The sequence below is a fragment of the Phoca vitulina genome, unplaced genomic scaffold (genome assembly GCF_004348235.1).
Source record: "Phoca vitulina isolate PV1807 unplaced genomic scaffold, GSC_HSeal_1.0 scaffold6, whole genome shotgun sequence".
NCBI classification, from domain to species: domain Eukaryota; kingdom Metazoa; phylum Chordata; class Mammalia; order Carnivora; family Phocidae; genus Phoca; species Phoca vitulina.
In genome coordinates, this window is record NW_022589709.1 from 64,446,139 (window position 1) to 64,459,273 (window position 13,135).

General features: G+C 37.5%; 1 protein-coding gene across 10 annotated transcripts in view; it reads left to right on the forward strand.

The window, feature by feature from the left end:
* PDE4D (phosphodiesterase 4D) overlaps nt 1-13,135 on the forward strand; it is a 1,449,177-nt gene that overhangs the window by 1,406,394 nt on the left and 29,648 nt on the right. The gene's annotated exons all lie outside the window — the stretch shown is intronic.

The window sequence follows — 13,135 nt, forward strand, 5'->3', positions numbered from 1 at the left end:
TTTATAACTTTTTAAAGACATAAACAGTGAGTTTTCTACCCAGCCATTAGGAGTATTGATGAGGTCTTCCATGTGGCTTATAGCTCAAACCTAGTGTGTATCAATATATTATTTTGTATTTTGATCACATGAATTAGTACCAGATGCATGATGTTGGTTAATGTAAATGCCATTTCTCATCTTGGATTGGTAGACTCAGAGTCTGTACATTATGGTTGATGCCTTGCAAGAAAGGTGGTTTGTTTTTTTTTTCCTTGCTAAGAATCCTGATCATTTCCACTTAAGAGTCTCAGTTCGGCTTAGACACTTAGGTCTCAGAAATTTTAGCATAATTTATGCTCAGATTAGTCTCATTTAAATTAAAAATCTATAGTGCACAGACAAAGGCCATAAACTGTTCTCTCTCCTCCATACCTATTTTAGCAACAACATTCTTATATAAGTTGGTTCCAACTAAAAATGACATTTCTGCGTACTTTCTCTGTTAGCCTGGGAAGAAAGGATGTGTTTGTTGGCTTTTGCCTGTTAGGAAGTGTTCTGTGCACTTTTACCCAGGGCGTGCTTGGGTTTCCGTCAGCATCTCTGGTCCCCTGTGCTGTAATCCCTATCGTGGCAGCCTCTGGCTTTTATTACTGGCAAGCAGTGTGCCGTGCAGACGGGCACCATAATAGGAAACACCTCGGCCTGTCATAAACCGGCCTAGAGAGGAGAAGCTCAGGCCTGACAGGTACGTGTCCATAGCAACAGGCAAAGATGAGCGAGGCTGCCACTGTGGAGTAAGTGCAGGCTGAGAGCTTTCTCCTCGTTTCAGGAAAGAACCGGCTGATTTTAAGGCTGCTTTCCACTGTTCACATAGCATGTTTCTGTTGCTTGGTTTTTGTGTTAGACCTAAATGTGAATAAAGACATCTTAAATAATACTTTCCAAAATATTTTGAGAGAATATATCAAAGTGTTTTCCTTTTGTTTTTCTCCTTTAATTTCACCTGACATCCAGTGCAAACCCATTAGGGATAAAGAACAGACATTTCATTGCAATGGGAAATTATTAAAAAATATATACAAAAATTAAATAATCATGTGTCTATTTAAAGAATCATAAATTATACTAATATACAGAATTACAAAGAAAAGAGCAATTCTCAGTAAGTTGACTTCCCATTGTTTACATCTCTTACATCAAGTTCAGGTTTTAGAAAAGGAGTACATTCTTTGACCAAGAAAGTTTCTATTTTATGTTTACTCGGTTTTTTTCAAGCTTCAGAAAAATAATGAACTACAACTTTAACAATGATGGGCTTTGTCACAAGAACTCAGGAAGATAAATTTCAAATTTGGAAGGGCTTTACCAGTTTTTAATTAAGAGATAAAATGCTGTCATGGGTGCTTTAAATATATGTAGGTGTCATTTCATTATTTGTAAGGCAACCTTATTTCACAAAAGAGGTTAAAGACTGCAAAGAATGAAAAAAGCTGTAATTTTGTTAAAAGAGTATGCAGAAATTAGATTTAGGAGACCTGAAATTTGAACTTTATTTTTTTTTTTGAGAGAGAGATTTGCTCAAAGGCTTTCATAGATTAGGTATTCATTTGATATTTGCTGATTTTTTCCTACCTCTTTTAAAATAAGCACTGATCCTCTTGTATTTTTTTTTTATTTTGAATATTTCAAGTCTGTTTCAACAATATGCTCTGATAAGAATGAAACTAATATCTTTGGCATAAACTTTTATTTTTTTCTTTGTTTTCTTAATCATATATTCTCAGCATGGTCTTTGAGATCTCCATAAGGGTAAGTGATAATTAGGTTTCAAGAAATCCTAGGAATGTTTTACTAGAAATATCCTAATTTCTTTACTATACATCAGGAAAAGATTAGTTTTTCTCCTGGAAGATACTGTTTGGGCCTAAATCTTAATTTTTCCCTACAGTGTTAATGAGCAGTAAAATGATGAAAGGGTATATAGTAGAAGAAACAAAACAAACAGAGAGCTTACATCATTACAGATTGAAAGCAATTTGTTCTCTCAAAAGTAAAACTCAGTGGAAAGATTAATAACTTTTTGCCCCTTGGCTTTATTTTCAGTGTAACGTTTTAATATCCCTTTGTTACGTATGAGCAGTCTTTGACTACAAGTGGTCAGGAAACACTGGTATATAACTTACTTTCTTTTTTTTTTTTTTTTTTTTAACTTACTTTCTAATAAAAGGCATGATCCTGGTGTTCTCTCATACTTCAAACCTTAAATCTCTAACTTAGTCCCAGAAACAGTACACTACATGCCAAAACAGTGGGTCTTATTTTTAAAGATGAAAAACTGAGGCTCAGTTAGACTTGTACAAGATCTATGTGCCTCTTAGTAGATATAAAGATAATTATTTTTCTGAACGTGGCCTCTGGGGGGGAGGATGGGGAAATAGAAAAACAAGTGTTTGTTCTGACACTATGTTTTCAAAATATGTCCTAATATAATTTTTTAATAAGTACTAGATTCCAAAATAGCAAGAACAGTTTCAGCAAAATATAATTCCTAGTGCAGCTTATTCTGCTTCCCTTGTTCTCTGTCATGTCAGGATGGGCAGACAGGACCTAGTTTCCTGCTCCTAGGAAGAGTGTGATGGTGAGATAGATAGCATGTTAGGTTGGGAGTGAACCTAGCAGGCAGGTAGTTAACAGGGCACAGATATCAAATGAAGGGTAATGAGGTAAGTGGGATGAGAAGACCAATTGGCAAAAGCAGATCTGAGACCCTGGGCTGGCAAAGGATTTGGAGAGGATGTGGGTACAACTGGACAGGATGAAGCTTGACTAATGGTGGGGAGTGTGGCAGCAGAAGGTATAGGATAAACTCAGGGAAGGTGTAAGCAGGTGTCAGGATTTTTAAAATGATCTGTTACTGTGAGGTTGCCTTGGAGGTCTGTTTTCTTAGTGGGGGCAAAATGGAGAAGGAAGAAAGACTCATGGATAGAGTGAGAAATGAAGATTGAAGGAAGGAAAGATAGACATGACTTTTCGGATAGTGAGATGAGGAAGGGGAGGTATGGAAGAAGGAGCAATCTCAGACCGGGCTCACCTAGCTCAGGGCTTTCCTTGGCTAGAGGCAGACTGATGTGTTCATGTTCCTTCCCCCTTTCCACCGCAGGGTGAAATCCGGTTGGAATGAACCTTTGGGACACCCTTGAAGAAAAAAAGAAATCCAGACGTGTCAGGGTGAGGGTGTGAATGTTTAAAAGGGAGGACAGTCAGCTGTGGAGTTAGGGATTGGGGCAAATGACTAGAGAGGGCAGATTTACAGATGAAGTATACTGCATGAGGCTAGAGTCTTTTTTAGCATCAATAGCTGGCATCCTTTCCTTCACCTGTTGCCTCCTTGAGTCATAGCCCAGTAGCAGCATGAGTGGATTGTCACATCCAATGCTGGGCCATCCCTTAAGGAACCGGCTGCCTGGGAGTGAGGACCTGGGACAACAAAGTACAAGCTGGAACAGGGTGAAGAGAGACTGTGTCAAAATAAGTATAGATGCGTTCAGTCTAGTATACTGTAAGTTACTAGATGCCAAAAGAGGAAAGTGAAACAGAATAGCAGGTGACAGTGTGAACTTTTATCTTTAAAATTCAGCTGTAAATCTCCTAAATTCCAGTGAGTTTAGCAATTCCTCTTCTGTATTACCCCACACTAGATTGTCACCTTGGATAATTGCTTCAACTTCTCTGAACCTATTTTCTCTGTAAATCAGGACTAAAATATCTATCTCAGAGGCTTGTTGTATGAATTAGATGAAAACCTACCTGAAGTGCATGGAGCGGTACACACACCTAATAGGCACAGAAAGTGGCCTGTCTTTAGTAGGGATGGGGATTGGAATTATTTATAAACTTAAAAGGTGAACTTCATATGCTGCCATATAGGTAACCCAGTGCAACTCGAGCTTAAAACAACAGGTCTGGGTGAAAGAGCGCACAGAGTGTGCCTTTGAAATCCTGATACCCAGTCATGGTGATTTATGGGACCTTACTAGCTTGCATATGTGATGGCCCACTGAGTTTGTTTACTTTAGTGTTAGCCCAGTTACCTAGCACTCTGTGATAGCATATTTTTATTTACACTCTCACTGACCACTTAATTATGATTACCTTGAAAGAATATGTATGAAGGCAGCCATGGAAGAAACTTTTATTAGAGTTGTGAGGTCTCATGTAGATCTTCATTCCACCATGTCTAAAAATGGGCGTGGCGCTTATGCTTCGAGTCTCCCTCACCTTGGAAGACCTTCAAGACCCCTCCAAATGATTTTTATGATTGTGAAATACTGAGATATGATTATTAACAAGAGTGTCAAATATCAATCCTATCAGGTAACTAGGTGTCTCTTCTTGGGAAAAATAGAAACAAGAACCAAAAATAGAATCTTTAATCATGGCATGGACTTAAAATGACAATCCAGCTGCGAAAGAGAGACTGGATGAAATCACCTTGAACCTGGTTTCAGCTCATGATGCGATCTTAGTCATAGATCTGACACTAGCCATAGCAGAGGAAGAACAAATTCCCCAACCGTGTAGTTGTTCTAAGAGTTGAAAATGAGTCAATGAATAGGTGATTGATTCCTTTCCATTGTCTACTTACTCTCAGCCATTTTGCTGAGAAATCATACTTTGGTATGCTTACTAAAAGTTGTGGGTTTTGTTTTGTTTTGTTTTGTTTTGTTTCTTAAAATTCCAAATATCCTTAGAGGTAAAAGAGATTTGTGGTATCGGCCTGTTTGCCTCCTTCGTTTTAAGATGAGGTAACAAGGTACAGGAGAGTTGAAGTGACCTGGAACAAAATAGTACTGTGTTACTTTTGTCAAGGCTTTTCTCTTGTGGAAAATACAAATTTTTTGTTGCTAGACTTAAGACCTAGATTTTGGTCTTTATTGACATATTCACTTTTGAAGGAAATTTTTAGTTTTTATTATTTGTGTTTGATCCTTAACCATTTTCTAGACCAGATACCATTTTCATGTGGCAAATATATCACTAGGAAGTTTTTTGTTGTTTTGTACCATTTGTTTTAGATAATCACAATCCAGTATTTAGGCTTTACTAAGGGATTTTTGTTTTTGCCTAGTTACAGTAGGACATGTATCTGCTCCAAAGGTTTTTAGAGACAAAATGAGATTTTTATATGTGTGTTTGTATTCAAGTAGATAGATAGATAGATAGATAGATGATAGAAAAGAAAGAAAGGCATATAGATATACAGACTGAAAATATAACTAGTCATGTAAGTAAACTTGTTGTGTGTTAATGAATAGTAGAGTAGTGCATGGTCTTCTGGTCCTGTAGAGAAGTTTAGAATGCGTTCAACACTGAGGACGAAAGTGATTGGGAAGCATCCCAGGAAAAAGTGTTACTTAAGCTAGATCTCGAACATGGAGGATTCATATGGGTTGCTAACAAAGGAAGAGATGGCATTCCAGGGGTTAGATGAGGCAGGGTAGGATGGGGCACTATTGTGGATTTAGCTTTATTGTGTGTTTGTGGAAGTGGGCACGTAGTGGGTGTTTTGTAAGAATGGGCCTGCCTGGAACAGAAAATCTAATGCTGGGAACTGAGGCAGGTCTGAGAAATGTGGACTTGGGACTACAGTAAAGAGTACCTTCAATGCCCGACTAAGCCGTCTCCACATTATCTTCCAAGCCCTAAAGAACACTTGCATTTTATTTTAAGGAAAATACTACAAGGAAAATAACAAAATAATTTTATAAAGGTAAGTCTTGTGGTGGTCTAGATCATATGGAGGGGAAATAGCGAAAGCCCGAAGGGTCTGTTAAAAAATTAGGCAGGTAAGTGATGAGGGACTGATACAGGATGGGATGAAAGGAGAGTAATGGGTGAGAGGAGGACAGGATATGGGGTGACAAGATTTGGGGGAGCAGGACTGCAGTGAATAAGAAGAAAGTACAAAATTCTAAACACAAACGTTAGGGTAACAGTTGGAAAATTAGAAAGAGAAGCCAATTTGAGGTGGAGTGAAAGATAGTTAAATTTTTAGACATGAAATTGAGGTAAGACCACATATCAAAGGAAAAACACCCTGTAGGCCTTCAGTTGTTAGGACTGGATTTTTGGTAGTAGGATAGGACCTTAGCTGGAAGCTGCCTGTGCAGGGTTGGTGGTTAAGACCTTAGGGCTCCTCTGTAAAATGGGAATAACACTAGTCCTCATAAGGTTGTTACTAGAAATAAATGAAATAATGTCAGGAAAGTATTCAGCACTATCCTTGTCACATTGTAGACACTCAACAAATGTTAGCTATTATTTTTTACTGTGGGTTTTAGGGAAAGACAATTTTGTGATTTACTACAAGTGCTATTCTGGAAGCTGTATAAAATCCATTTGCGTGGGGTGTTTCTTTAATACCCCAAGTGGGCGTTCATATGTCCTAATTCACATCCTTGCTTTTCTACCTGTTAAGAGAAAGTGAGAGCCCAAGCTGTAATTACTCATGCTTAGCTGTTGGTCACTGTTTATAAGACCTAGAATTTTTTTTTTACACAAAAGATTAAGAATATTTACTGCTCTTCTGTTAACTGCAACTTCTATAAGATCCCTGAGCCATATTTTTTTTTTCCATTGCTGTGTCCAGAGTCAAATCAATTCTAAGGGGTTTACAAAGACCTTTTGAAAAATGGTATTAGCTTAATGCAAGCTAACGGTCATTACCTCAATATTAGCTCAGCATTTTAAAACTACTTTCACTCAAAGAGGAACAGACTTACACAGCAATAGAAGAAATCCAGGAGAAGTGGATTATTATTTATGAAGACTTGTAGGACTCCTGTCTGTGTAGGTTGGACTAAATGTCTTCAGTGGAGCTTTCCAACTTGGCTATATTTCACAGAATCACAGAATTATGGTGTTTGATGATCCCATTCCACCTAACATGTGTGATCGACTCATTATCTGCTAGGGTATTAGATTCACATGTGGAAGATCAAGTACAGCAGAGTTTTTGGTTGGGGGGTGTGGTCCTCAACAGAAAAATAAACTTCATGTATTTAAATTTTCTTACACTTGACTCCTATAACTCTTCTGTCACTTTACTTACATCCTCTACATCTGTGCCTCCCCCAGTCTTCTCCATTTCAGCAAATGGCATAAACATCCATTCAAGTCACATGCTGATCATACCAGAAGTCTAGGGGCTGATTCTTCTCTTCTCTTTGCTTGCAGCGTTCAGTTCACCAAGTCAGGTCAGCTCTTCCTCACTGCTTCCTCTCCTCTTCTGTCTGCTCTGCCCCTCTATAAACCATTCTCCACAAAGACAACTTTCTAAAATGTAAATCACACCACAGAACTCGGAACCTTTCAATGATAGCCCGCACTCTCTGCAAGGCTTACAAGGACCCACATGACCTCACCTTGATGTAGTTCTGATCTGATTCTGTGTACCTGTCCTCCCTCGTGCTGGCTGTGTTTCTTCAGCCCTTGCTGGGAATGCTCTGCCCCAGATCTTCTGGTTGGTTCTTTCTAGTCTTTTGGGTCTCGTGTCAGATACCACCTTCTCAGTGCAGCTTTTCCTGACTATTTAGTTGAATAGTCCATGATCATGGTATCACGTTACTCCCTTTTCTTCCACTCAGTATGTTTCTTCCTCGTTTTGTGTCTTTTTGCCCCAAGAGTTCAAGATTTACATGGTCAGGGAACTCTTCTGTGTTTATCACTGTGCCCGCTGTGCTGGCGCATAGTAGCTGTGTAATAAATAATTGTTGAGTGAAGAAGCGAATAACCATCCTAAAACAGTTCATTATCAGATATTTAAAGCCTTTTGCTTTCCACAAGAATTATTGATTTTATTTTCTATTTTTATTTTCTTGAAACCCTGGTATTTTTGTTTGATTTTACTTGGTAATAAATGGGAAGGGAGCAAAGAGTTAGATGTAGAACAAGTTTGAAAATACTAGATTAAACAAAATAAAACAGGGTTATATATTATGGTCCTTGGCAAAGCCTTTAATATGCTAATGTGCATAGTCTCCAAGAAGGTTAGCACTATGTCAGAAGTTTGACCCTGGATGTCTTCTTTGAGAATTATCACATCAGACTGCTGTTCTTTATAACACATTCTGAAAACTGCTGCCTTAGACAAAAACCCATCATACTAGACAGGGGGAAAGAGACACTATGTGGAGTACAAGGAGGCAGATTTATACCGACTATCAGAACAGGCTGTCAACCAAGGACTCAGAAAAAAAAATAAAACCTATGAAAAAAGTGATGGAAGGATTCAAAAAGAATACAGCAGCTGGGACTATTGAGTTTTCTGTGAACAGCTCCTCCTGCTTTCTTGGATATTTCTAGCTCCAGCGCTGACACAGTGCTTGGCCTAGAGTGAGCACACAGTAAGTATCTGTTGACTGTTCATCAGTGAGTGAATAAAGGTGGCCCAGGATCACCGTTAAATCATTAAGTTAATTAATATCAGTTTGGTTTGTTTAAGAAAAGCACGAACATATCTAAAGTATTTTAGGAAATGTTTCATTACAAAGAATTAAAAGTAAAATATTAGTACTTATGCGAATACTTCAGCTGTTACTATATTGCCTAAATGCTTTGTATAACTAGGAATTTAGCATATATTGCATTATTCAAAGCTAACACGGACTTTATAGACAAACATATGCCTATTTGGCTAAGATAAAATGGTGGAGCTCTTAGAGTAAAACTTACTTTACCGTATATGACTACGCTTGGTTTTTGTTTTGTTTTAAGAGAAAGAGGGCGAGGAGGGAGGGGCAGAGGGAGTGGGAGAGAGAGAATCCTAAGCAGGACCCACGCCCAGAAGCATGGGGCCCAACACAGGGCTCAATCCCATGACCCCTTGATCAGGACCTGAGCAGAAATCAAGAGTCCAGTCTTTAACCGACTGAGCCACCCAGGTGCTCCAAGCTTGAGACTTTTGTTTCATTTCTCTTTAGGCAAAGTTAAGCAAATTTGGAATTAAAGTAATTGGGTAACATTACCTAACATTTTTTTTTTTAAGATTTTATTCATTTATTTGAGAGGGAGAGAGCACAAGCGGGGTGAGGGGCAGAGGGAGAAGCCAACTCCCCGCCGAGCAGGGAGCCTGATGTGGGGGCTTGATCCCAGGATTTCGGGATCATGATCTGAGCCGAAGGCAGACGCTTAAACAATTGAGCCACCCAGGCACCTCTACCTAACATTTTTTAAAGTCAAGTTTTAAGGTATAATTTACATATTGGTAAGATGTCCACTTTTTAGATCTAGTTGAGTGCATTTTGACAAATGTATACAATTGGATAACTACCACCATAATCTGGATATAGAATATTTTCATCACCCAAAAAGAGTTCTAATGCTCCCTTTGTATTCATTCCCCTCCCCCTGCTACCAATTGCTGGCAACCAGTGATCTCATTTCCCTATAGTTTTGCCTTTTCCAGAATATCATATGAATAAAATCATACAGTTATAAAAAGCCTTTTGTTAATGGCTTCTTTCACTTTGCATAATGCTTTTGAGATTCATCCACTAATAACACTATGCATATATTAGTAATTTATTTTTATTGCTTTCTAGTGTTTTATTTTATGGATATACCACAGTTTGTGTTCATTCGCCAGTTGATTGACATCAGGGCTATTTGCAGGCTTCAGCTGTTATAAATAGAATTGCTGTAAACATTTGCATATAGACCTTTTTCATTTCTCTTGGGTAAATAACTAGGAGTGGGATTGCTGGAACATATAGTGAATATAATTGATAACTTTATAAGAAGGTGCCAAACTGTTTTCCAAAGTCGCTATCGCATTTTGCAGTCTTACCAACAGTGGACAAGGGTTCCATGGACTCTGCATCCTGGCCAGCATTTTGTATTGCTCGTATCTAGTATGTAGTAGCATTACATTTTGGTTTTAATTTTTGTTTTCTTAATGACTAATGACGTTGCACATCTTTACATGTGCTTATTGATCTTTTTAAGTTGTAAGAATTTTTATAATTCCAGATATAAATCTTTATCAGATACATATTTTGCACATATATTCTTCCACAAGTCTATGGCTGGTTGTTCTATTTTCTTATCAGTTTCTTTCAAAGAGAAGCTTTGATGAAGTCTAGTTTATCATTCTTGTCTTTTATGTGTCATGCTTTTTTGTGTTCTAAGAAATCTTTGCCAATCCACGATCACAAATATTTTCTACTGAATTTTCTACTAGAAGTTGTATAGTTTCAGGTTTCACATTTAGTTCTAGGATCCATTTTGAGTAGATGTATACTAATATGGTGCAAAGTAAAGGTGGAAGTTCATTTTTTTTCTTAATGGACATCCATGTGTTTAAGTGCTATTTGTTGAAAGGAATATATAATATAGCCCAAGTTTTATAACTTAAAATTACTTTAAGATCCACAATAAAAGTGGTGTACATAAAGGATCAAATACGTATTTCCAGAAATCTGCCTATTTGCTTTTTTTATTATTGCTTTAGGAGACAGGTATTCTCTGTTTAAATTATTTTCACAAAGCACACCAAGAAGTACAGAAGCAATATTAGTAAATATGGTGATTATCGTGGCCATCATAAGCATGGAAAATTGGTATTAACTTAGAACAGTTTAAGTGAATTGGGAGTCCTAATTTTCCCTGTAAGTAGAAAGTCTATATTTATACAAGATTTTTTTGTTTGGAGGCTTCATTTATGTGAGATTTGTGCACCCATTCATCGCCTTAATTATTCTTCATTGAAACAAAAATCCTTGGTGGATGTGATAATGATGGTGGCTGGTGGTGGCAGTAGGGGTTTCAGCTGGATTTACTCAGTAGTTGTGGACATAGAAAATTTTCTACCAAGTGTATATGATTCAAACTGTATCAGTAATTATAGAACGCCACGCGAAAGAGACCATGTAGAAGCAAAATTTAAGTACAGTTATCATCGGATCAGTTTGATGTTCTTTCAGCCTCAGAGTACCTCTCAACAAAAATAAAGTTTCTTATATTGGAACTTCCTTTTTTAGTAAATGTTAGAGGTGGTTCTTAAATGAAACTTTTTTGGTGAAAATTCTCAAGCCAGGTTAATTGGAGAATGATCCTTAGCCTTTTTGGATGATGATTTTGTTTTTAAAAATCAAGCTGGGGCGCCTGGGTGGCTCAGTCGGTTAAGCGGCTGCCTTCGGCTCAGGTCATGATCCCAGGGTCCTGGGATCGAGTCCCGCATCGGGCTCCCTGCTCTGCGGGAGCCTGCTTCTCCCTCTCCCTCTGCCTACTTGTGTTCTCTCTCTATCTCTCTGTCAAATAAATAAATAAAATCTTTAAAAAAAAAAATCAAGCTGTAGTTCCTCTTAATCTCAAGCTTCCATAATATTTGTAAGATATGTTCTTGTTTTCTGAAATGTGACGACTCTTAGAACAGAGCAGTTCCTTAAATTGTGTTTGGATCCATCATCACTAGAGGGCAGTAAACACAAACAGATTTAGTGGATTTATAAGGTGGTTTTTGTAATATTAGCATTAATCAAAGAAAGTATAATTTTATAATGTAAAAATAGATTTAAAATTCTGTTACTTAAAACATAGGTTATAGATTAATTCTGGATTATTGCCTGCCTCTATAATGATTTTTGTAGGGAAAGCAAAGGAACACAGTGATTTTTGAAACACTGGTGTGTTGTATTTATTGTATTTAATATTTGAAGTTTCCTCTTGCCTCAGAATTCTTCAGGGGGCATTTAGTAACTAGATTTGCATATGTTAAGCAGAACAGTATTGGATGTGTGGCAGCCCACTTTACACAGATTAGCTTCTTGATTAACGACAATTCCCAGAACTTTGATCCTAAGTAGAAAATGTAAAATAAATATAGATTGATTATAAAATAAAATATTTTCCAAAAGTATTAGTCCTACTGAAAACAGTGGTATTGTCAGGAAGATCCCTTAGGTTGTAGAAATCTAAGAGTCATTAATACACTTACTTTAAATAATATTTCTTTAATATTTCAAACTGTAATATGTACAGCTTAGAATTTATTATGTTAATAGACATGTTGTTTATAGGCTCTAGGATAACTGTATAGATTAATGCCTGAAATATTTTTTGGCAATTTAGAGTACTCTGTAGCCGGACAATGTGGTTTAAATCCCGGCTCTGCAACTTGGCTTTGTGACCTTGGATAAGATACTTTGACTTCTGAGACTCAGTTTCCTCAGAGTTTAGTTTGTCTGTTTTTCTTTTTCCCTAATCAAAAATATATCTCAACCTGTCTTAACATCTGTTGTAAAGTCCCTGACTCCAGCAGTGGTTAATATATCAAAACCTCAGCTCCATCAGCAGAATTTTAAGTATCCTGAAATATCCTAAGATACTCCATAAAGTTTGATTGCTTGGTGTCTCATTTAAGAACTGAGAAAATGAAGAATAAAGAGGAGTGGTATCTAAAGATTTTGAGGAGTATTTTTAGGAGAAGACAGAAAAAGAGAACTAAATGCTGAAGGAAATTATATATATATATTTTTTTAATTTGAGTACATGCACATATTTGGGTGTTTGAACACAGCAGACTACCAGTCAGGAAATATGGCTTCTAGCTGTGTGTGAGAGCATCTGTGTCACGTTCATGGAACACACCCACATCTAAGTGTCACTGTCCCACATGTCAGGAGCTCTCCTTATCAGGGGAGGCTGCCTGTCTTTGGGCACAAGCTTCCTGACTTCACTAGTTAGTAGGAACCATGCTGTCCAGAGATCTGACCACAGGAATAGGATCAGTGGTTCTTTAATTCAGGACATTGTAAATCAGCACAAAGATTAAGGATAAAGTGAGATGCCTGGTTGGCTCGGTTGGAAGAGCATGCAGCTCTTGATCTCAGGGTCATGAGTTTGAGCCCCACATTGGGGCTCAAAAAAAGATTGAGGATAAATGAGTCCACTCCTAAATTCATACAGTTTATCAAGGAATTTGCAAACACCTAATTATATGATGACCGACTCATAACACTATAAAGAGCAAAGACTAAAAGAGTCCTGGCCTGGCTGTCAGCCCTTGTCATATACTGGGCAGGTTATCGAATTTTTAAGAGTATCTATCTGTCTTTTCACCTTAAAGTGGGGATAATAGCTATCTTACCAGCAT